We start from the raw sequence: 24,123 nt of genomic DNA, 5'->3' as shown, positions 1-24,123 counted from the left end.
GTGCTCGCTACTTGAGTTTGCATCGGGTGCTCTGGTATGCATTTAGTATCGTGGGTATTTGAGTGACATGCTCGAGTCTCTGCCCCATATGCTTCGCGGCCAAAATACTTTATAGGGATTGCCTGCCATGCACGAGCGATCCCCGCATGTTTTTTTTTGGGTGTCTAATAACCGTGAAACATGCGGAGCAGGGACTCGAGCATGTCACTCGAGCACACGCTGTACATGGTGCATACCTGAGTACCCGATGCAAACTCAAGTAGCGAGCACTTGCGCTCAAGAATAATGAAAACTTATTCAATATGATGACCTAATGTAAACAAATAATGTGCCGTACCTCTGGGTTCAAAATGTTCACTATACACCTTAATAAAACCTTTGAGGGGTATAGTTTCCAAAATGGGGACACTTGTGGGGGAGCTCCACTGTTTAGGCACATCACGGGCTCTCCAAACGCGACATGGTGTCCGCTAACAAATTGAATGGAAAATCGGCTCAAATTGTTAGCGGACGCCATGTTGCGTTTGGAGAGCCCCTGTGTGTCCAAACATTGGAGCTCCCCCACAAGTGACCCCATTTTGGAAACTAGACCCCCCAAGGCACCTATCTAGATACATAGTGAGCACTTAGAACCCCCAGGTGCTTCACAAATTGATTCGTAAAAATGAAAAAGTGAAAATAAAGCACTTTTTCATTTTTATGAATCAATTTGTGAAGCACCTGGGGTTCCAAGTGCTCACTATGAATCTAGATAGGTGCCTTGGGGGGTCTAGTTTCCAAAATGGGGTCACTTGTGGGGGAGCTCCAATGTTTGGGCACACAGGGACTCTCTAAATGCAACATGGTATCCGCTAACAAATTGAATGGAAAATCGGCTCAAATTGTTAGCGGACACCACATTGCGTTTGGAGAGCCCCTCTGTGCCCAAACTTTGGAGCTCCCCCACAAGTGACCCCATTTTGGAAACTAGACCCCCCAAGGCACCTTTCTAGATGCATAGTGAGCACTTGGAACCCCCAGGTGCTTCACAAATTGATTCGTAAAAATGAAAAAGTGAAAAAAAAAACACTTTTTCATTTTTATGAATCAATTTGTGAAGAACCTGGGGTTCCAAGTGCTCACTATGAATCTAGATAGGTGCCTTGGGGGGTCTAGTTTCCAAAATGGGGTCACTTGTGGGGGAGCTCCAATGTTTGGGCACACAGGGACTCTCCAAATGCAACATGATATCCGCTAACAAATTGTCGGCTCAAATTGTTAGCGGATATCATGTTGCATTTGGAGAGTCCCTGTGTGCCCAAACATTGGAGCTCCTCCACAAGTGACCCCATTTTGGAAACTAGACCCCCCAAGGCACCTATCTAGATGCATAGTGAGCACTTGGAACCCCTAGGTGCTTCACAAATTAATTCGTAAAAATGAAAAAGTGTTTTTTTTTTTCACTTTTTCATTATTACGAATCAATTTGTGAAGCACCTGGGGGTTCCAAGTGCTCACTATGCATCTAGAAAGGTGCCTTGGGGGGTCTAGTTTCCAAAATGGGGTCACTTGTGGGGGAGCTCCAAAGTTTGGGCACAGAGAAGCTCTCCAAACGCAATGTGGTGTCCGCTAACAATTTGAGCCGATTTTCCATTCAATTTGTTAGCGGATACCATGTTGCATTTAGAGAGTCCCTGTGTGCCCAAACATTGGAGCTCTCCCACAAGTGACCCCATTTTGGAAACTAGACCCCCCAAGGCACCTATCTAGATGCATAGTGAGCACTTGGAACCCCTAGGTGCTTCACAAATTAATTCGTAAAAATGAAAAAGTGTTTTTTTTTTTCACTTTTTCATTATTACGAATCAATTTGTGAAGCACCTGGGGGTTCCAAGTGCTCACTATGCATCTAGAAAGGTGCCTTGGGGGGTCTAGTTTCCAAAATGGGGTCACTTGTGGGGGAGCTCCAAAGTTTGGGCACAGAGAAGCTCTCCAAACGCAATGTGGTGTCCGCTAACAATTTGAGCCGATTTTCCATTCAATTTGTTAGCGGATACCATGTTGCATTTAGAGAGTCCCTGTGTGCCCAAACATTGGAGCTCTCCCACAAGTGACCCCATTTTGGAAACTAGACCCCCCAAGGCACCTATCTAGATGCATAGTGAGCAGTTGGAACCCCCAGGTGCTTCACAAATTGATTCATAAAAATGAAAAAGTGTTTTTTTTTTCACTTTTTCATTGTTACGAATCAATTTGTGAAGCACCTGGGGGTTCCAAGTGCTCACTATGCATCTAGATAGGTGCCTTGGGGGGTCTAGTTTCCAAAATGGGGTCACTTGTGGGGGAGCTCCAATGTTTGGGCACACAGCAGCTCTCCAAACGCAACATGGTGTCGCTAACAATTTGAGCCAATTTTGCGTTAAATTTGTTAGCGGACACCATGTTGCATTTAGAGAGCCGCTGTGTGCCCAAATATTGGAGCTCCCCCACAAGTGACCCCATTTTGGAAACTAGACCACCCAAGGCACCTATCTAGATGCATAGTGAGCACTTGGAACCCTCAGGTGCTTCACAAATTGATTCATACAAATGAAAAAGTGTTTTTTTTTTCACTTTTTCATTGTTACGAATCAATTTGTGAAGCACCTGGGGGTTCCAAGTGCTCACTATGCATCTAGATAGGTGCCTTGGGGGGTCTAGTTTCCAAAATGGGGTCACTTGTGGGGGAGCTCCAATGTTTGGGCACACAGGGACTCTCTAAATGCAACATGGTGTCCTCTAACAAATTTAACGGAAAATCGGCTCAAATTGTTAGCGACACCATGTTGCGTTTGGAGAGCCGCTGTGTGCCCAAACATTGGAGCTCCCCCACAAGTGACCCCATTTTGGAAACTAGACCCCCCAAGGCACCTATCTAGATGCATTGTGAGCACTTGGAACACTCAGGTGCTTCACAAATTGATTCATAAAAATGAAAAAGTGTTTTTTTTTTCACTTTTTCATTGTTACGAATCAATTTGTGAAGCACCTGGGGGTTCCAAGTGCTCACTATGCATCTAGAAAGGTGCCTTGGGGGGTCTAGTTTCCAAAATGGGGTCACTTGTGGGGGAGCTCCAAAGTTTGGGCACACATGGGCTCTCCAAACACAACATGGCGTCCGCTAATTATTCAAGCAAATTTTACAATCAAAAAGTCAAATAGCGCTCCTTCCCTTCCGAGCCCTGCCGTGCGCCCAAACAGTATTTTTTCCCCAAATATTGGGTATCTGCGTGCCCAGGGGAAATTGCACAACAAATTTTGGGGTCCATTTTTTCTTGTTACCCCTGTGAAAATAAAAAAAATTGGGTCTAAATTAACATTTTTGTGAAAAAAGTTAAATGTTCATTTTTTTCTTCCACATTCAAAAAATTCCTGTGAAGCACCTGAAGGGTTAATAAAGTTCTTGAATGTGGTTTTGAGCACCTTGAGGGGTGCAGTTTTTAGAATGGTGTCACTTTTGGGTATTTTCTGTCATAAAGACCTCTCAAAGTGACTTCAAATGTGATGTGGTCCCTAAAAAAATGGTTTTGTAAATTTTGTTGGAAAAATGAGAAATCGCTGGTCAACTTTTAACCCTTATAGCTCCCTAACAAAAAAAAATTTTGGTTCCAAAATTGTGCTGATGTAAAGTAGACATGTGGGAAATGTTATTTATTAACTCTTTTGTGTGACATATCGCTCTGATTTCAGGGCTTAAAAATTCAAATTTTGAAAATTGCAAAATTTTCAAAATTTTCGCCAAATTTCCGTTTTTTTCACAAATAAACGCAAGTGATATCGAAGAAATTTTTCCACAATCATGAAGTACAATATGTCACGAAAAAACAATCTCAGAATCAGGGGGATCCGTTGAAGCGTTCGAGAGTAATTACCTCATAAAGTGACAGTGGTCAGAATTGTAAAAATTGGCCCGGTCATTAACGTGCAAACCACCCGCGGGGCTTAAGGGGTTAAAGAGATGGGTTTTTAAAGTGCGCTTGAAGACATCGGGGCTAGGCATCAGTTGGATCGTCTGAGGTAGTGCATTCCGGAGGACTGGCGCAGCACAAGAGAAGTCTTGGAGACGGAGGTGCGAGGTTTGGGTTTTGGGGGATGTTAATCTTAGATCGTTTGTAGAATGGAGGGGCACGTGTAGGGCGATAGACAGACATGAGAGAGGAGATATAAGGCAGTGCAGAACTGTGGAGAGCTTTGTGGGTGAGAGCAATGAGTTTATATTGGACCTTGTAGTGAATGGGCAACCAGTGTAATGACTGGCACAAGATGGAGGCATCGTTGAAGCGGCTGGACAGAAATACGACCCTGGTTGCTGCATTCAGGACGGATTGGAGAGGAGAAAGTTTGGTAAGAGGGAGGCCGATCAGAAGAGAGTTGTAGTAGTCCAGACGAGAGTGAATACGAGCGACAGTAAGAGTTTTAGCAGTTTCAAAGGTGAGAAAAGGTCAGATTCTGGAGATGTTTTAAGATGCAGGTGACAAGAGCGAGTGAGTGATCGGATATAGGGAGTAAAGGAAAGGTTAGTGTTGAATATGACCCCAAGGCAGCAGGCGTGCTGCTTGGGAGTTATGGTTGAACACTCCAGAGTAATTTCGATGTTAGGTTAGTAGAGGGAAGAAACACAAGGGAGGACATGATGTTAGAGACAGAAGACAGACAATCCTTGGTATTTTGTATTAGAGTAGGGGTGATGTCAGGGGAAGAAGTGTATAATTGGGTGTCGTCAGCATAGAGATGATACTGAAACCTAAATCTGCTGATTGTTTGTCCAATAGGGGCAGTGTATAGAGAGAAGAGGAAGGGGCCTAGGACTGAGCCCTGCGGAACCCCAATACTAAGGGGACGAGGAGAGGAAGAGGAGCCGGCAAAGATACAGTGAAGGAGCGGTCAGAGAGGTAGGAGGGGAACCAGGAGAGAACGGTTTCCTTGAGGCCTATAGAGCGGAGCATAGTGAGGAGGAGCTGGTGATCCACAGTGTCAAATGTGGCAGAGAGATCCAGGAGAACCAGCAGGGAGCAGTGACCTTTGGATTTAGCTGTTAGTAAATCATTAAAGACTTTAGTGAGGGCAGTTTCATTGGAGAGTAAAGAGCGGAAACCAGATTGTAGATGGTCAAGAAGAGAGTTATCTGAGAGATAGCGGATTAGACGGAAGTGGACCAAGCATTCCAGGAGTTTAGAGATGAAAGGAAGGTTAGAGACAGGTCTGTAGTTAGCAGTGCAGTTCTGGTCCAGGTATGGCTTTTTAAGTAAAGGGGTTATGATGGCATGTTTAAATGAGGAGGGAAAGATACCTGAAGAAAGAGAGAGGTTAAATATTTTAGTCAGGTGAGTGGTGACCACCGGTGAGAGAGACTGCAGGAGATGTGAGGGAATGGGGTCCCTGTTGCAGGTTGTAGGTCGAGAAGAAATGAAGAGCTGGGTAACTTCTTCTGTAACAGGCTCAAAGATGGCTAGTGAGCTTGAAGTGTGGCAGGGAAGGGGATCCAGGCACTGGGGAGATTGTACTGAGATGTCCTGATGGATGTGGTTGATTTTTTCTAGGAAATAAATGTCCGGATCCTCCCCGCTGAGGTTGGTGATGGGGGCTTGTGCTTTAGGGCTCAGGAGGGAGTTTAAGGTTTCAAAAAGTCATTTTGGATTGTTGGATAGTGAAGTGATGAGGGTGGTAAAGTAGGATTGTTTAGCTAGATGAAGGGCAGAGTTAGAGGTTTTGAGCATGAATTTATAGTGGATGAAATCCTCTGCTAAAAGAGATTTTCCCCACTGACGCTCAGCACACCTTGAGCAACGCTGAAGAAAACATGTTTGCATTGTGTGCCAGGGTTGCCTTTGTCTGTGTCAGGTCTTTCTGCATGTAGAAGGTGCTGCTTCATTTAGGGCACTCTTCAGTGTATTATTGTAGTGTGACAATGCAAAGTCTGGACAGGAGAGGGAGGAGATGGGGGCTAGAGATGTGTGGAGATTGTCTATAAGCTGCTGAGTATTAATGGTACGTGTATTCCTATAAGTTTGGTAAGTGGGGGTGTCCCGGGTGAGGAGACAGTTCTTGACAGAGAAGGAAAGAAGGTTGTGGTCCGAGAGCGGGAGAGGGGAGTTAGTAAAGTCATGCAGCGAGCAAAGACGGGAGAAAACCACATCCAGAGTATTATCGTCTTCATGTGTAGGAGAATTAGTAAATTGTGAGAGGCCGAATGTGGAGGTTAGAGAAAGTAGATGAGAGGTAGATTGGGAGAGAGGATCAATGATGGAGATGTTAAAGTCTCCCATGATGAGGGTGGGGATGTCACAGGATAGAAAGTGAGGAAGCCAGGTGGCAAAGTGATCCAGGAACTGGCAGGAGGAGCCTGGAGGGTGATACACAACCACCACTCGCAGGGAGAAGGGTTTAAAGAGTCTGAGGGTGTAGACTTCAAAGGAAGGACACATAAGTAAGGGAACTGGGGGGAGGACCTGGAAAGCACATTGTGGTAAAAGGAGCAAACCAACACCTCCACTCTGTCTATTCTCAGGTCTGGTGGTATGTGAAAATTTCAGCCCACCAAACAAGAGAGCAGCAGCTGAGGTGGTGTCTGACTGCTGGATCCAGGATACTGTAATAGCCAGAAGATTAAGGGAGTTAGAGAGGAAACAATTGTGAATGTAAGTTAGTTTGTACACACAGACCGTGCGTTCCAGAGAGCTCAGTGGAAAGCAATAGGAGAGGGCATGCATTGAATGTTAATAAGATTGGCAGGGTTTCTATATGCAGCTGGAGGAGAGTAGTGTATGCTAGTGGAGGGAGGCACAGGGTTGGGGGAGATGTCGCATGCGACTAGTAAAAGGAGATAAAAGAGAAAGAGCAGGTGGTGCAATGATTTGTATGAATGTTTTGAGTGTTGTATGGAGGTAGTGGATGGTTTGGAGTGGGTGAGAAATGTCATTAGTGCCTCAGGGTTATACATGGGAGAGGGGAGAAGGGATGGGTTGATATGGAGAGAGTGCACAGAATTTGTTAAAGGGTGGGCGAGTTGTGAGAAAGTAGAAGTTAAAATCAAGTAAGAAGCAGATTGCTATGACCAATGCATAATGCAATAGAACTGACCAAGAAGCAGCATGTTTGTATGAATATCTAATGCACCTTACCTGTCTCCTGCCCTGTCCAACTGCCATTGTATAACTGCTTATTAAAAGCTCTTTAAGCTATTGCACTTAAAGTCTATCGCACACGTGACCCCACACGTGTGCTATCCCGAGCCAGAGCTGAATATATATGAATTGAAATGTCTGCTAACATGCAGCACCAGTTGGCCAAACTGAGTAATTAGCCAATTAGCACTAGGCCAGAGCAGACATTACTATGCAGGATAACAAACCAATGTACAACAGAGGGTCATAAAACCGTGAAATAGATAGCTTTGAACACTTTAAAACAGAACCAAAAAACAAAAAACCACAGCAGCAATGAATTAAATAACATGTAGAAATCATGCTAGAATATGACTCTGTTCACACCTAGACAGCACAGAAATGGATGAATGAATTAAATACCATGTAGAAATCTTGCTAAAATATGACACCTGAGGTAGGTCTCCAAATTCTGATTGACACGCCCGGTCTGTCCATTCGACTGAGGGTGGAAGGCAGAGGAAAAGGACAGCTGAACCCCCCGTCGAGAACAGAATGCCTTCCAGAACTTGGAAACTAACTGGGTCCCCCGATCTGACACCACATCGGAGGGAACCCCGTGAAGCTTCAAGATCTCATTTATGAACACCTGAGCAAGTGTCTTGGCATTTGGAAGTGCAGGTAATGCGACGAAGTTAACCATTTTACTGAACCTACAACCACCAAAACCAGCGTTTTGCCTGCAGAAACCGGTAGGTCAGTAATAAAATCCATGCACAAGTGTGTCCATTGCCTACTAGGATTAGGAAGCAGAAGAAGAGTACCAGACGGACAGGTATGCGAAACCTTAGAACGCGCGCAAATACTACAAGCAGATACATGTTCAATCACATCCCGATGCAACCCCGGCCTCCAACACCTCACCCTCCAGTTCAGGATTCAGTGCTGAAATGACTACCCCTTTCTGTAATATCGGGGCAGGGTTCTCATGGTCACCACCACCAGGGAAGCTCTGGGACAAAGCATCAGCCTTGACATTTTTGACCCCTGGAACAAAAGTGACAACAAGCTTGAACCTAGTAAAAAACAGGGACCATCTGGCTTGCCTAGGGTTGAGACGTTTAGCTGACTAGAGATATGACAGATTCTTATGGTCAGTAATAACAGTAATAGGATAAACAGCTCCCTTCAACCAATGTCACCATTCTTCGAACGCCAATTTGAACGTCAAAAGTTCCCTATTACACATGTCATAATTTCTCTCAGCTGAAGACAATTTTTTGGAAAATAATAATAATCTTTATTTTTATTTAGCGCCAACATATTCCGCAGCGCTTTACATACATTATCATCCCTGTCCCCATTAGGGCTCACAATCTAAATTCCCTATCAGTATTTCTTTGGAGTGTGGGAGGAAACCAGAGAACCCGGGGGAAACCCACATAAACACGGGGAGAACATACAAACTCCATGAAGATGTTGTCCTTGGTGGGATTTGAACCCAGGACCCCAGCGCTGCAAGACTGCAGTGCCAACCACAGAGCCACCGTGCGCATGGATGCCATTTACCAGGGGACAGACCCTGAGACACACAGTCCCAACCCCCACATCCAATGCATCAACCTCCACAATAAAAGGTTGGGAAACATTGAGTTGACTGAGTATAGGTGCAGTGGCAAAATTATTCTTTAAGGAAGAAAAAGCCTGGAGGGAGGTCATGTCACTAAGGGGTTTCACAATTACTGAGTCATTTTGGATAAATTTCTGGTAAAAATTAGTAAAGCCCAGAAAATGTTGTAGAGTGTTCAGGTTCTCAGGACGGTCCCAATCAAGGACTGCACAGATATTCTCCGGATCCATCCGAAAACCCAAAGATGACAACAAGTACCCCAAAAACTGCACCTTCTAAACAGTGAAAACACATTTTTCCAGTTTGGCATAAAGTTTGTTATCACTTAATATCTGGAGCACCTGTTTAGCATGCCCACGATGTGTCTCAAAATCAGGTGAGTAAACCAAAATATCTTCCAGATAAACCATCACAAACCTCTCCACTAAATGATGGAAAATATAATTTATGAAATGCTGGAATACCGCAGGTGAATTGGTCAAACCGAAAGCCATAACCAGACTATTGAAATGCCCTTCATTGGTATTGAATGCTATTTTCCATTGCTCCCCTTCTATGATTTTAACCAGATTGTAGGCTCCCCTTAAATCCAACATGGAGAATACCTTAGCTCCTACAACCTGGCTGAACAAATCAGGAATCAAAGGAAGAGTGTATGGATCACGGATGGTAATTTTATTTAATTCCCGGAAATCTAAACAAGGACGTAGACCTCCATCTTATTTCTTCACAAAGAAGAACCCTGCCGCCATAGGTGAAGATGAGGGTCTGATTTGTCTCTTCTCCAGACTTTCCGCAATGAAATCCTTTATGGCTTGTCTCTCAGGGCCTTAAGGATTATAGTCTGGACTTCAATAGTTTAGCTCCGAGGGTCAGGTTAATAGCACAGTCATATGCACGATGAGGAGGCAAATCCTGACACCCCTCTCAGAAAAAAACATCCTCCAAACCAGGCAAAAAAGCAGATAATATTTCCATAGAGACAGTAGCAAGGGAAATACCTAAACAGTTCTCATGGCAGTAACCTCCCCATTCAATAATCTCCCCGGTTTGCCAATCCACCAATGGATTATGTTTCACCAGCCAGGGTAGACCCAAAACAATAGGTGTGGGAAGACTGTCAAGGACATAGCTAGGGATTATTTCATATTGAACCTACTCCACCCTCAGTTTTACATTATGTACAATCTGAGTAAATGCTTTCTGTGCAAGTGGTGCCAAGTCGATGGCGAAGATGAAAATAGGTTTAGCTAAAGTACAACAAGCAAGGCCATGAGTTTTCACAAACTCAGCATCAACCATGCTGACTCTGGCTCCACCAGTGGCGCACCGCCAATGGCAGCAGACCACGGGACCGTTATGGGGCCCGGCGGCTGTGCTGTGCTGACAGTGCTGTATGCCTTTAATTAAATGTAAGCGACGCCCGCCGGCCGCCGTATACCTTCCTCTAATCTTCTTCCTTTCTGGTTCCTGGTCTGCTGCTGGCTGAATGCTCTGGCTGGATTTGCATAAGAATGTCACGCCTCCTGGCTGACGTAGCTTTCCAGCCAGAGAGCAGCCATGTGCAGGGCCCGGGCCGGAAGCAGGAACTCAGCACATGAGGGCCGGCAGTGTGTATTTTTTTTTTTTAATGTGTCCCCTCACTGTGCTGGCGCTGCACTTTGCTGACTCCTGAGGGTGGAGGTGGAGGCCCCTGGCCCTGGCTGCACACAATGTGGAGGTGGGGGGCCCCTGGCTGCACACAATGTGGAGGGTGGGTGGAGGTGGGGGGCCCCTGGCTGCACACAATGTGGAGGGTGGGTGGAGGTGGGGGCCCCTGACTACACACAATGTGGAGGGAGGGTGGAGGTGGGGGGCCCCTGGCTGCACACAATGTGGAGGGTGGGTGGAGGTGGGGGCCCCTGGCTGCACACAATGTGGAGGTGGGGGCCCCTGGCTGCACACAATGTGGAGGTGGGGGCCCCTGGCTGCACACAATGTGGAGGGTGGGTGGAGGTGGGGGCCCCTGGCTGTACACAATGTGGAGGGTGGGTGGAGGTGGGGGCCCCTGGCTGCACACAATGTGGAGGGGGGAGGGGGAGTCCTGCACACAATGTGGGGGAGGGGAGTAAATAGGGCTCTGGGGGGGATGCTGCGGGCTTGTGGGGCCCTGGGGGGGATGCTGCGGGCTTGTGGGGCCCTGAGGGGGATGCTGTGGGCTTGTGGGGCCCTGGGGGGGATGCTGCAGGCTTGTGGGGCCCTGGGGGAGATGCTGCGAGCTTGTGGGGCCCTGGGGGGATGCTGCGGGCTTGTGGGGCCCTGGGGGGGATGCTGCGAGCTTGTGGGGCCCTGGGGGGGATGCTGTGGGCTTGTGGGGCCCTGGGGGAGATGCTGCGAGCTTGTGGGGCCCTGGGGGGATGCTGCGGGCTTGTGGGGCCCTGGGGGGGATGCTGCGAGCTTGTGGGGCCCTGGGGGGGATGCTGTGGGCTTGTGGGGCCCTGGGGGGGATGCTGTGGGCTTGTGGGGGCCTGGGGGGATGCTGTGGGCTTGTGGGGCCCTGGGTGGATGCTGCGGGCTTGTGGGGCCCTGGGGGGGATGCTTGTGGGAGCTCTGTGGGGGATGCTGCGGGCTTGTGGGTGCTCTGTGGGGGATGCTGCGGGCTTGTGGGTGCTCTGGGGGGGATGCTGCAGGCTTGTGGGTGCTCTGGGGGGGATGCTGTGGGCTTGTGGGAGCTCTGTGTGGGGCCCAGGAGGCATGAGGCATTACATGGGGTCCAGCCTGCGAATGGCATTACATGGGGCCTTACATGGGGACCAGGCAGTATTCTCTAAGGTGCATTATATGGGATCCAGTATTTTGTATGGAGCATTATATGGGGCTCATAATACTGTATGGAGGACTATGTGGTGCCCATAATATTGTATGGAGGACTTAGTGGTGCCATAACACTGTATGGAGGACTATACTGTCCGGTCTGCACTGTGCGCTGTGAGGATTCACCGGTTTCTGAGCTATTGTAGAATTTACAATAGATATCACTCATGACATGTAAGAAGTCAGTGACATTTTTGGCATTGTACTATATCTATATCTATAATTTCTCTGCTGTATCTGTGCATCATGAATGGTTGGATGTGTTAAAGGGGCCACTGAGACTCTTTTGCCCGGGGCCCATGAAAACCTGGAGGAGGGAGCATCATGTGACATTCCCTCTCCCATCATTTCTCCTCTGCGTCTGACGCAGCAGCATGATGACGCGCCACGCTGTGTCAGACAGTGGAGCTGGCAGCTGCTGAGGTGATGACTGCAAAGACTGAAGCAGCGGGGAACGAGGAGCGGTAAGTATGTATTTATTTTTAAATCAGTGTGTACTGATAATACTGGAGGACTGGGGCTGCATTTTACCCTATGGGGGGCTGCATTATACTGTGTACAGGACCATGGGGGAATGCATTATACTGTGTGGAGGACCATGGCGAGTGTCTTCTGCTGTGTGGAGGACCATGGCGGAGTGTCTTCTACTGTGTGGGGGACCATGGCGGAGTGTCTTATACTGTGTGGAGGACCACGGGGGAGTGCATTGTACTGTGTGGAGAACCACGGGGGAGTGCCTTGTACTGTGTGGAGGACCACAGGGGAGTGCATTGTACTGTGTGGAGGACCACGGGGGAGTGCATTGTACTGTGTGGATGACCACGGGGGAGTGCATTGTACTGTGTGGATGACCACGGGGGAGTGCATTGTACTGTGTGGAGGACCACGGGGGAGTGCATTGTACTGTGTGGAGGACCACGGGGGAGTGCCTTGTACTGTGTGGAGGACCACGGGGGAGTGCCTTGTACTGTGTGGAGGACCACGGGGGAGTGCATTGTACTGTGTGGAGGACCACGGGGGAGTGCCTTGTACTGTGTGGAGGACCACGGGGGAGTGCCTTGTACTGTGTGGAGGACCACGAGGGAGTGCCTTGTACTGTGTGGAGGACCACGGGGGAGTGCCTTGTACTGTGTGGAGGACCACGGGGGAGTGCCTTGTACTGTGTGGAGGACCACGGGGGAGTGCCTTGTACTGTGTGGAGGACCACGGGGGAGTGCCTTGTACTGTGTGGAGGACCACGGGGGAGTGCCTTGTACTGTGTGGAGGACCACGGGGGAGTGCCTTATACTGTGTGGAGGACCACGGGGGAGTGCCTTGTACTCTATGGAGTGTGGGGCAGTTGGGAGATCATACTGTGTTGTGGTCACCATACTTTACCCTGGGAGTTGAGGTGGGGTACAGTAGGGACATTATACTGCGCATGTGGAGGAATTCACCATGTGGGTATCATACCGTGTTTGGGGGACACTTTTGTTGGTATCATACTTCATGGGGGCAATGAAAAAGGGATCTAGGACTTCAGCAGGAGGAAAATTACTATGTAAAGGCTGGAAGATTGTGAGATCTGCTCTTCTGTGACCCCGACAATTATTTAAATTTTTACATTTTTTGGGGGGGATGGGCGCCCAATTAGAACTTCTGCTATGGGGCCCCATGATTCCTATGTACGCCCCTGGGCTCCACTGTCAAAAAACACAGAAATTTTCTCGGTTTTGTACTCTAGCACCACCTCTGCTGTCAGGACAAACCGAGGACTGCAGGTTGGCAACAAATGCACCCCTTTTTTATCCAACTATAGACTACCAAGAATTAATGAAGTCTCCTTTTGTGCAAGAATTGAAGGACAGGTCCCAATAAAATGTCCCTTTTTCCCACAAAAAAAACACCTTTTTTCTTGCGAATCTCCGGGGAAAATGTATGATGCAGAGGCACCCCCTAACTGCTTGGGTTCCTCCACCTCCCACAGTACTGGTTCACCGCCAGACCGCTGCCCCGGCAAAGGTACATAATCCCGACAAGAAGGCCCCGTAGAAGGTGGTCTCACCCGCCTATCCCGAACGCGTCTATCAAGACGTATGGCCAACGACATGGCAGCCTCCAAGGATTAAGGGGTTTCATTTACTGCAAAGGCATCTTTCAACCTTTCAGTAAGACCCTCACAAAATTGACTTCTAAGGGCTGAGTCATTCCATTTGGAATCCGTTGCCCATCTACGGAATTCAGAACTGTATGTCTCCACTGACCAATTCACTGCTGAAGGCAACGTAGCCTAGACTCAGTTAAGGCGACTCAGTTACGGTCATCATAGATGAGGGCCAGAGCCCTGAAAACCACCTCTACAGACTGGAGACAAACCGAATCCTGTGGTAAAGAAAACGTCCACGATTGTGGATCTCCCTGCAGTAGAGAGATCACAATTCCAACCCGTTGCTCCTCATGTCCGGAGGACTAAGAACGAAGTTTAAAATACAGTTTGCCCACCTCTTTGAATACAAAAACCTTGTCCCTACCTCCTGAAAACCTGTCCGGGAGGGCAACCTTGGGTTCAGGCTGGATAGGCCTGCCTGCAGAGACCCCCACATTAGCGACCTGTAGCCGCTGATGCTGTTGCTGAACCTCACAGCGCAGGTCATTCACCTCCAGAGACAGACTATGCAGCCACTCTGCGAGCTCTGCAACTGAACCCATACCAAGGGAGAAAGGAAAAAAAAACACACCCGACAAAAAAACACACAATTAAACCCAAGTGTCAGGTTTTTTTTTCTCTAAATGTGCATGGCCGATGATAATGTCACGTAAGGTGTGGGAAAGACTTAGTGCAATACAAAGGGACGGGGGAAAGGGAGCCCAGAATCTAGGGAAAGGGGGGAAGTGGAGACCTCCTAGGCTGACCTGATATCACCCTGTCTCCACTAACGTCCCTATATTGGTTCTTCACCAATCGGAACCTAAACCCTGTATTTCTCCAGCGCTTGGCCCTGCATAGGAAAGGGGGGAATAAGCGCTAGTCAGTTCCCGCTAAACACTAAAGATAGCAAGGGGAGACAGACACGGGGGAATGAGCTTAGTTTGAGTCGACTTCAGAGAGATTGCAACACGTCCTCTCAGCTCCAGGAGGAAACAAGCAGACCGCACCAGCTCCAGGCCTTCACAAGGGGTCATGTGAATATCACCGACCCCTCCCTCTAGCAACAGCCGCTGGGTCCTAGAGTGAGACATCTAAGAAGTTGTCTGTAATGCCAAATGAAGAGATCTTCTGCAACCAACTGCAGGGCAACTGTCTGCCACTTTTGACAGACCCATGACACATATACCCCTATCCTCCCACTCACTAACATTGTTTAGTTTCTCTAGCTCTGGTAAGTTATAGTTGTGCCATAAAGTAGTATAGTTTGTGTACTTTCCAATTCCCAGAAGATTTTTATCCCTATCCCACACCTTTAATATTAAGTTTAGTGTAGGACATTTTAAGTCATTTTCTCAAGGAGGCCCCATATCTAGTACCGAGAATGGAAGCTTCCACTTGGTTCCTTCGATAAGTAGGTGCCCTGAAATTACACAATATTTGCGAGTACCCCATCCATGAAACACTTTTCCAAGTGATGCTCAAAATCGCTTGGAAAAGTGCTTGAAAAAAAGCATGCGAAAACGCATGAAAAAATGCTGAAAAAACGCTTCTCTTTGGCAGAATGTAAATCTGCATGCGTTTTTTTCTGCCAGAGAGAGGCAAAAACGCACTGAATCAAATCTGCTACATGGGAACATAGCCTAACAGTTGAAGCTTTGGTGGAGTCCGGTATAGTCAGATTACAATATACAGGAGCATGATCTGACCATATAGCAGTTCCTACCCGAGATGTAGGTTGCCATGTAAGCAAGTGATGGCAAATTAATGAAAAGTCTGTACGGCTATATGTATTGTGTAAAGGAGAATAATACGAATAATCCTTTACATCTGGATATACAGTCATATGAAAAAGTTTGGGCACCCCTATTAATCTTAAGCTTAATGTTTTATAAAAATTGGTGTTTTTGCAACAGCTATTTCAGTTTGATATATGCAATAACTGTTGGACACAGTAATGTTTCTGCCTTGAAATGAGGTTTATTGTACTAACAGAAAATGTGCAATCTGCATTCAAACAAAATTTGACAGGTGCATAAGTATGGGCACCTCACCAGAAAAGTGACATTAATATTTAGTAGATCCTCCTTTTGCAAAAATAACAGCCTCTAGTCGCTTCCTGTAGCTTTTAATGAGTTCCTGGATCCTGGATGAAGGTATTTTTGACCATTCCTCTTTACAAAACAATTCCAGTTCAGTTAAGTTTGATGGTCACCGAGCATGGACAGCCTCTTCAAATGATCCCACAGATGTTCAATGATATTCAGGTCTGGGGACTGGGATGGCCATTCCAGAACATTGTAATTGTTCCTCTGCATGAATGCCTGAGTAGATTTGGAGCGGTGTTTTGGATCATTGTCTTGCTGAAAGATCCATCCACTGCGTAACTTCAACTTTATCACTGATTCTTGAACACTATTGCCAAGAATCTGCTGATACTGAGTGGAATCCATGCGTCCCTCAACTTTAACAAGATTCCCAGTGCCGGCATTGACCACACAGCCCCAAAGCATGATGGAACCTCCACCAAATTTTACTGTGGGTAGCAAGTGTTTTTCTTGGAATGCTGTGTTTTTTTGCCACCATGCATAACGCCTTTTTGTATGACCAAACAACTCAATCTTGGTTTCATCAGTCCACAGGACCTTCTTCCAAAAAGAAATAGGCTTCTTCAAATGTGCTTTTGCATACCTCAGCCGACTCTGTTTGTGCGTACTTGCAGAAACGGCTTCTTTCGCATCACTCTCCCATACAGCTTCTCCTTGTGCAAAGTGCGTTGTATAGTTGACCGATGCACAGTGACACCATCTGCAGCAAGTTGATGCTGCAGCTCTCTGGAGGTGGTCTGAGGATTGTCCTTGACTGATCTCACCATTCTTCTTCTCTGCCTTTCTGATGTTTTTCTTGTCCTGACACTTCTGGCCTTAACAAGAACTGTCCCTATGTTCTTCCATTTCCTTACTATGTTCCTCACAGTGGAAACTGACAGGTTAAATCTCTGAGACAGCTTTTTGTATCCTTCCCCTGAACAACTATGTTGAATAATCTTTGTTTTCAGATCATTTGACAGTTGTTTTGAGGAGCCCATGATGCCACTCTTCAGAGGAGATTCAAACAGGAGAACAACTTGCAAGTGGCCACTTTAAGTAGCTTTTCTCATGATTGCATACACCTGGCTATAAAGTTCAAAGCTCAATGAGGTTACAAAACCAAAAAAAGTGCTTTAGTAAGTCAGTAAAAAGTAGGCAGGAGTATTTAAAACGAGAAAATGATAAGGGTGCCCATACTTATGCACAGGTCAAATTTTGTTTGAATGCAGATTGCACATTTTCTGTTAGCACAATAAACCTCATTTCAAGGCAGAAACATTACTGTGTCCAACAGTTATTACATATATCAAACTGAAATAGCTGTTGCAAAAACACCAATTTTTATAAAACATTAAGCTTAAGATTAATAGGGGTGCCCAAACTTTTTCATATGACTGTAGTATCCTCCATACATCGACCAGTTGGAAAGACTAGAGCACATTTAGCAAAGGTTTTGGGTGATTTAGATTGGCGACTCCGGCCCGGGGATGCATCTAAAAAAGGATCCTAGACAAAATTAAAGACACATCCAATGATGATAAGGTCCTCCACAAAATGTTTTTGTTTATTTAAGTATTGACGGCATGTCTTAAAGGGAATCTGTCACCCCTTGGAGATATCAGACCTCTACTATGGGCATACAGGTTATAGAAAAGTAAATGTATACTTACCGGTATGGCCCATAGTAGAGGTCTGATTGCAGAGAAAAGTAGTTTTATCTTTTTGGTTTTCAACAGGCTTGGCGTTCGGGGGACGTTAAGCAATGTCCGCCTATCTGATTATTATTCCCCTAAATCGCTGCCTACCAGCCTAGTTACCATTCTCCCTCCCTCCCCCGCACGTCACAGGTCCCTGTGATGTGCGCTTTCCTTCCTCATTTCCCGGCGCATGAGCAAAGCGCGGCTCTTGTAGACCGTGCTTCGTTTCCTCCCGGCCGGGTTTGTATGAGCACAGTGCCGCAGAAAACCTTCTTGTTATGCACCGAGAGTCACTGGAGCAGAAGTCACAGTGACTCCCCGGCGCCTGCGCAATAGAGCACTGCGGCACTGTGCTCATACAAACCTGGCCGGGAGGAAACAAAGCGCGGTGTATAATTGCCGCGCTTTGCGCATGCGCCAGGAGGTGAGGAAGGAAAGCGCACGTCACAGGGACCTGTGACGTCCAGGGGAGGGAGGGAAAATGGTAACTAGGCTGATAGGCGGTGATTTAGGGAAATAATAATCAGATAGGCGGGCATTGCTTGGCGTCCCCCGGATGCCAAGCCTGTTGAAATCCAAAAAGTCCAAAAACTACTTTTCTCTGCAATCAGACCTCTACCATGGGCCATACAGGTAAGTATAGATTTACTTTTCTATAACCTGTATGCCCATAGTAGCGGTCTGATATCTCCCAGGGGGTGACAGATTGCCTTTAATTTGGTCACAATTAGGGAGATAGAAGTTTGGCAAAGTCAACATTTTGGAATAGATCAGGATCTTAACAAACACATACCTCCTCTCCGTGTCAGACAGTGTTTCTACAATAGTACGCGGCAGTGATCTGTGGCGGCCTATACTCAGCACCTTAGACTTCAAAACTGCATTTTTCTGGGACGCCAAGATGAATAATATCTATTAATAATCTGAGGTACAGTATATGATCGCCTCTAAAGTGTGACTCCTGAAGAAAGAGAAAATGTACGTGCTGTTTATGCCTACGATAAAACACTTGAGCTCCTTTCTCTGGAACATTAAGTCCTCTGACATTCAATGAGCAAGTTTTGAGTTGTGCCATATTATATGAAAAAAAGGAGGAATGGAAGAGAGAAAGATTAAAAGAGGAAGTATAGACGGTAGATAGTAACGTCTACCTCTCAGTGTCTAAGAAGTATAGATTATGAATATATCAAAACAGTAGGAAATTGCGAAACAGGTAGATCCCAATGCAAGTCCCTAACTGGGGGTTGTCTTTACAGGCGTAAGTCAAACTTTCAGTTCTAGGCTTCCTATTAGGTGGAACCATGGATTATATAGCGAGTAAAGTAATACAGCCTGATATTACAGTAGTATCATGTGAACTCAACTTAAATGCCGTTCTAAGATATGAACGGAGACATTCTGTGTAGTGGAAGAGTGGCACCTAAAACTCTATTTAGATAGATCTTATTATATGCGTAAAGAAATAAGTATCTGCAAACTGTCTCTCATCAGGGAAGACAAGATTCATTTCAGGAGCTCATATGATTGGCAGGTTCCTTTCCCATCGGGCTGCATCGCCATCAAGTTCCTGATCCATTGACCACCTTCTGTGACGTGCTGGAACTCTCTGTGGCAATGGTGGATCAGGTGGCCAGTCAGATATATGGATTCTGGGAACGTCCAGGAGATCACAGAATTGTCTCATGTTGCTTGGATCTTTCAAAGTATACAGTACAGACCAAAAGTTTATACACACCTTCTCATTTAAAGATTTTTCTGTATTTTCATGACTTTGAAAATTGTACATTCACACTGAAGGCATCAAAACTATGAATTAACACATGTGGAATTATATACTTAACAAAAAAGTGTGAACAACTGAAAATATGTCTTATATTCTAGGTCAGTGATGGCGAACCTTTTAGAGACCGAGTGCCCAAACTGAAATCCAAAACCCACTTATTTATCGCCAAGTGCCAACACGGCAATTTAACCTAAATATTGAGGTTTTACTGATACAAACAACTGATACAAAGAGCAGGCGAGGGCAGCATAGAGCAGCCACAGGAAGGAGCAGGGGTATGAGACTGCAGAAATAAAGAATGTGCTCACCCCCATCTTGATATATGCCCCCATCCTTGTATATATGCTGCTCTCCCCCCATCCTTGTATATATGCTGTCCTCCCACCATCCTTGTATATATGCTGTCCTCCCACCATCCTTGTATATATGCTGCCCTCCCTCCATCCTTGTACATATGCTGCCCTCCCTCCATCCTTGTACATATGCTGCCCTCCCCCCATCCTTGTACATATGCTGCCCTCCCCCCATCCTTGTACATATGCTGCCCTCCCCCCATCCTTGTACATATGCTGCCCTCCCCCCATCCTTGTATATATGCTGCCCCCATCCTCGTATATATGCTGCCCTCCCTCCATCCTTGTACATATGCTGCCCTCCCCCCATCCTTGTATATATGCTGCCCCCATCCTCGTATATATGCTGCCCCCATCCTCGTATATATGCTGCCCTCCCTCCATCCTTGTACATATGCTGCCCTCCCCCATCCTTGTATATATGCTGCCCCCATCCTCGTATATATGCTGCCCTCCCCCATCCTTGTTTATATGCTGCCCTCCCTCCATCCTTGTATGTATGCTGCCCTCCCCTCATCCTTGTATATATACTGCCCTCCCCCATCCTTGTATATATGCTGCCCTACCCCGTCCTTGTTTATATGCTTCCCTCCCCCATCCTTGAATATATGCTGCCCTAACCCATCCTTGTATATATGCTGCCCTCCCCCGTCCTTGTTTATATGCTTCCCTCCCCCATCCTTGTATATATGCTGCCCTCCCCCGTCCTTGTTTATATGCTTCCCTCCCCCATCCTCGTATATATGCTGCCCTCCCCCATTCTCGTATATATGCTGCCCTCCTCCATCCTCGTATATATGCTGCCCTCCCCCATCCTCGTATATATGCTGCCCTGCCCCCATCCTCGTATATATGCTGCCCTCCCCCCATCCTTGTATATATGCTGCCCTCCCCCCATCCTTGTATATATGCTGCCCTCCCCCGTCCATGTATATATCCTCCCCCCCAGTCCATGTATATATGCTCCTTATCCCCCTGTCCATGTATATATGCTCCTTATCCCCCTGTCCATGTATATATGCTCCTTATCCCCCTGTCCATGTATATATGCTCCTTCTCCCCCTCTCCATGTATATATGCTCCTTCTCCCCCTCTCCATGTATATATGCTCCCCCCCTCAGTCCATGTATATATGCTCCCTCCGTCCATGTATATATGCTCCCCCCAGTCCATGTATATATGCTCCCACTCCCCCTCTCCACGTGTATATTCCCCTATTCCCCCCCCCAGCCTGCTGGCGCCACTGTGCATCGCATATTAAAAAAAAACAAAAAACATAATAAACACTCCTACTCACCCTCCTTCTTCTCCCACGCAGCATCCTCTCCTGTAGCCGGCAGCTGACTCCAGAGTCCTAGCAACGGGGCGCATGACGTCACTGCCATGCGCCCAGTCGCGTGTACGCTGACGTCAGCTGCTAGTCTCTGATTGGCCAGCAGCTGCTGGTCTCTGATTGGCCGTGTATTGCAGCACACGGGCCTGGCAAGTTCGTGCGCTGCAATACACTTCAGCTAGATGTGCGTCAGAGTTCTCACCCGCCGGGCCCGATCCAGTAGAGCTAGTGCTGCAGCGATGGCGAGGGTGCCCACCGGGAGGCCTCTGCGTGCCCCCTCTGGCACGCGTGCCATAGGTTCGCCAGCACTGTTCTAGGTTCTTCAAAGTAGCCACCTGTTGCAGACAACTTTATTATAATGGAACGCAACCGACCCCGGGGTCCGCGATGCAGCCTGGTGGACTGCTGCCGAAAACTTTCCGGGTGGAAAGGAAAGTAACCAACTTAAATGATAACCCTTCCATGTTACTGCACACAGGAATGGGTATAGCGGTTCGCTCTATCTCCGTTAACTACACGGCAGATGCGCGACCGGGGAAGTAGCTGTAGCCCTGTTAACTACGCAGGGCCTACACTGGCGGCGCTAGGATGTGTGTGTGACTACACCGACGGGTACACGTGCCTCCAGCCGGTGTGCTACCAGACTGAAGGGTACAACTCCACGTAGCTGACACGCGATAGCCATGGATAGGACACCTGCAGGCTGCTCAGGGTGTTAGGCGACCCCTTTGGCAGAGCCAGACTGCTAGGCGAAGCTACCTGCCTATTTCAACTAGCCTGCCTACGTGGAACACAGTCGTCCACACAACAGCATCACTTGCTCAATGATCAGAGCGCGCCGCCATGTTTGTGGGCGGGTCTTTTAAAGACTAAGCCCTGCCCACCTTCGCACTATTGGTGGCGTCACCCATGACGAATCAGGCGGTTCCAGGTCACCAGATCAGGTGGTTGCCAAACCACCAATCACGGTCCACCAGGTCACGGACATGCTCAGTGCGGAGAATCCTGGACTTAGGCTCCAACAGCCCTGTCTCCCTCAGCAACCTATGCTTTACATTGCTAGGCACAAATACCCGAGAGACAATCTGTACATCTCGTGGACCAGCTAGGCGTTGGGGCTGACGACGATGCTGAACAGCATCAGCCCTGGCTGGACCGAAATAGGAGACCACAGAAGGCTCTGGACCCATTTCGAATCCAGCAACAGCTCGACGCCTAACACCACCTTTTGCATTGATGACTGCTTTGCACACTCTTGGCATTCTCTTGATGAGCTTCAAGAAGTAGTCACCGGAAATGGTCTTCCAACAATCTTGAAGGAGTTCCCAGAGATGCTTAGCACTTGTTGGCCCTTTTGCCTTCACTCTGCGGTCCAGCTCACCCCAAACCATCTCAATTGGGTTCAGGTCTGGTGACTGTGGAGGCCAGGTCATCTGGTGTAGCACCCCATCACTCTACTTCTTGGTCAAATAGCCCTTACACAGCCTGGAGGTGTGTTTGGGGTCATTGTCCTGTTGAAAAATAAATGATGGTCCAACTAAACGCAAACCGGATGGAATAGCATGCCGCTGCAAGATGCTGTGGTAGCCATGCTGGTTCAGTATGCCTTCAATTTTGAATAAATCCCCAACAGTGTCACCAGCAAAGCACCCCCACACCATCACACCTCCTCCTCCATGCTTCACGATGGGAACCAGGCATGTAGAGTCCATCCGTTCACCTTTTCTGCGTCGCAAAAAGACACGGTGGTTGGAACCAAAGATCTCAAATTTGGACTCATCAGACCAAAGCACAGATTTCCACTGGTCTAATGTCCATTCCTTGTGTTCTTTAGCCCAAACAAGTCTCTTCTGCTTGTTGCCTGTCCTTAGCAGTGGTTTCCTAGCAGCTATTTTACAATGAAGGCCTGCTGCACAAAGTCTCCTCTTAATAGTTGTTGAAGAGATGTGTCTGCTGCTAGAACTCTGTGTGGCATTGACCTGGTCTCTAATCTGAGCTGCGGTTAACCTAGGATTTCTGAGGCTGGTGACTCGGATAAACTTATCCTCAGAAGCAGAGGTGACTCTTGGTCTTCCTTTCCTGGGGCGGTCCTCATGTGAGCCAGTTTCTTTGTACCGCTTGATGGTTTTTGCAACTGCACTTAGGGACACTTTCAAAGTTTTCCCAATTTTTCGGACTGACTGACCTTCATTTTTTAAAGTAATGATGGCCACTCGTTTTTCTTTACTTAGCTGCTTTTTTCTTGCCATAATACAAATTCTAACAGTCTATTCAGTAGGACTATCAGCTGTGTATCCACCAGACTTCTGCACAACACAACTGACGGTCCCAACCCCATTTATAAGGCAAGAAATCCCACTTATTAAACCTGACAGGGCACACCTGTGAAGTGAAAACCATTTCCGGTGACTACCTCTTGAAGCTCATCAAGAGAATGCCAAGAGTGTGCAAAGCAGTCATCAAAGCAAAAGGTGGCTACTTTGAAGAACCTAGAATATAAGACATATTTTCAGTTATTTCACACTTTTTTGTTAAGTATATAATTCCACATGTGTTAATTCATAGTTTTGATGCCTTCAGTGTGAATGTACAATTTCATAGTCATGAAAATACAGAAAAATCTTTAAATGAGGTGTGTCCAAACTTTTGGTCTGTACTGTACAATGTTCCATTTTTTCAGACTTGCAGCTGGAATGGGTACCCCCAGGAGTACATCAGGCCATTTTCCCGGATGGCATCAAGTAGTGGTTTCAGTACCCTTCTTTTAGCAAGTGTCATTCAGGATAGGTCTGTGAGCAATTATATGCGTTTTCCATTGAAATCACCAGGACACAACTCCCCTGCTTTCATCACAATGGCCTCTTTTACATTGAAACAATGTAAATTACAGATTATGTCCCTTGGACGCTCAGGATCTGGGCAATGATTGCCTTATGTACGGTGCGCCCTGTCAATCTTCAGCTCCTTATCAATAGGGTCACCAAGGATATTATTGAATAATGTCCATAGTGTTGACATGATCGCTTGTGCATTGATGCTTTCAGGTATACCCCTGATCCGGATATTATTGTGATTTTCTTCATCAACCATATTAAACAGATGGTTTATTTACTGGCTGTGAAGATCCAGTGTTAGTTT

Source organism: Phyllobates terribilis, unplaced genomic scaffold (assembly GCF_046119375.1).
Source record: "Phyllobates terribilis strain yellow unplaced genomic scaffold, ASM4611937v1 Scaffold_115__1_contigs__length_5345438, whole genome shotgun sequence".
NCBI classification, from domain to species: Eukaryota; Metazoa; Chordata; class Amphibia; order Anura; family Dendrobatidae; genus Phyllobates; species Phyllobates terribilis.
This window is presented reverse-complemented; position numbering follows the sequence as displayed.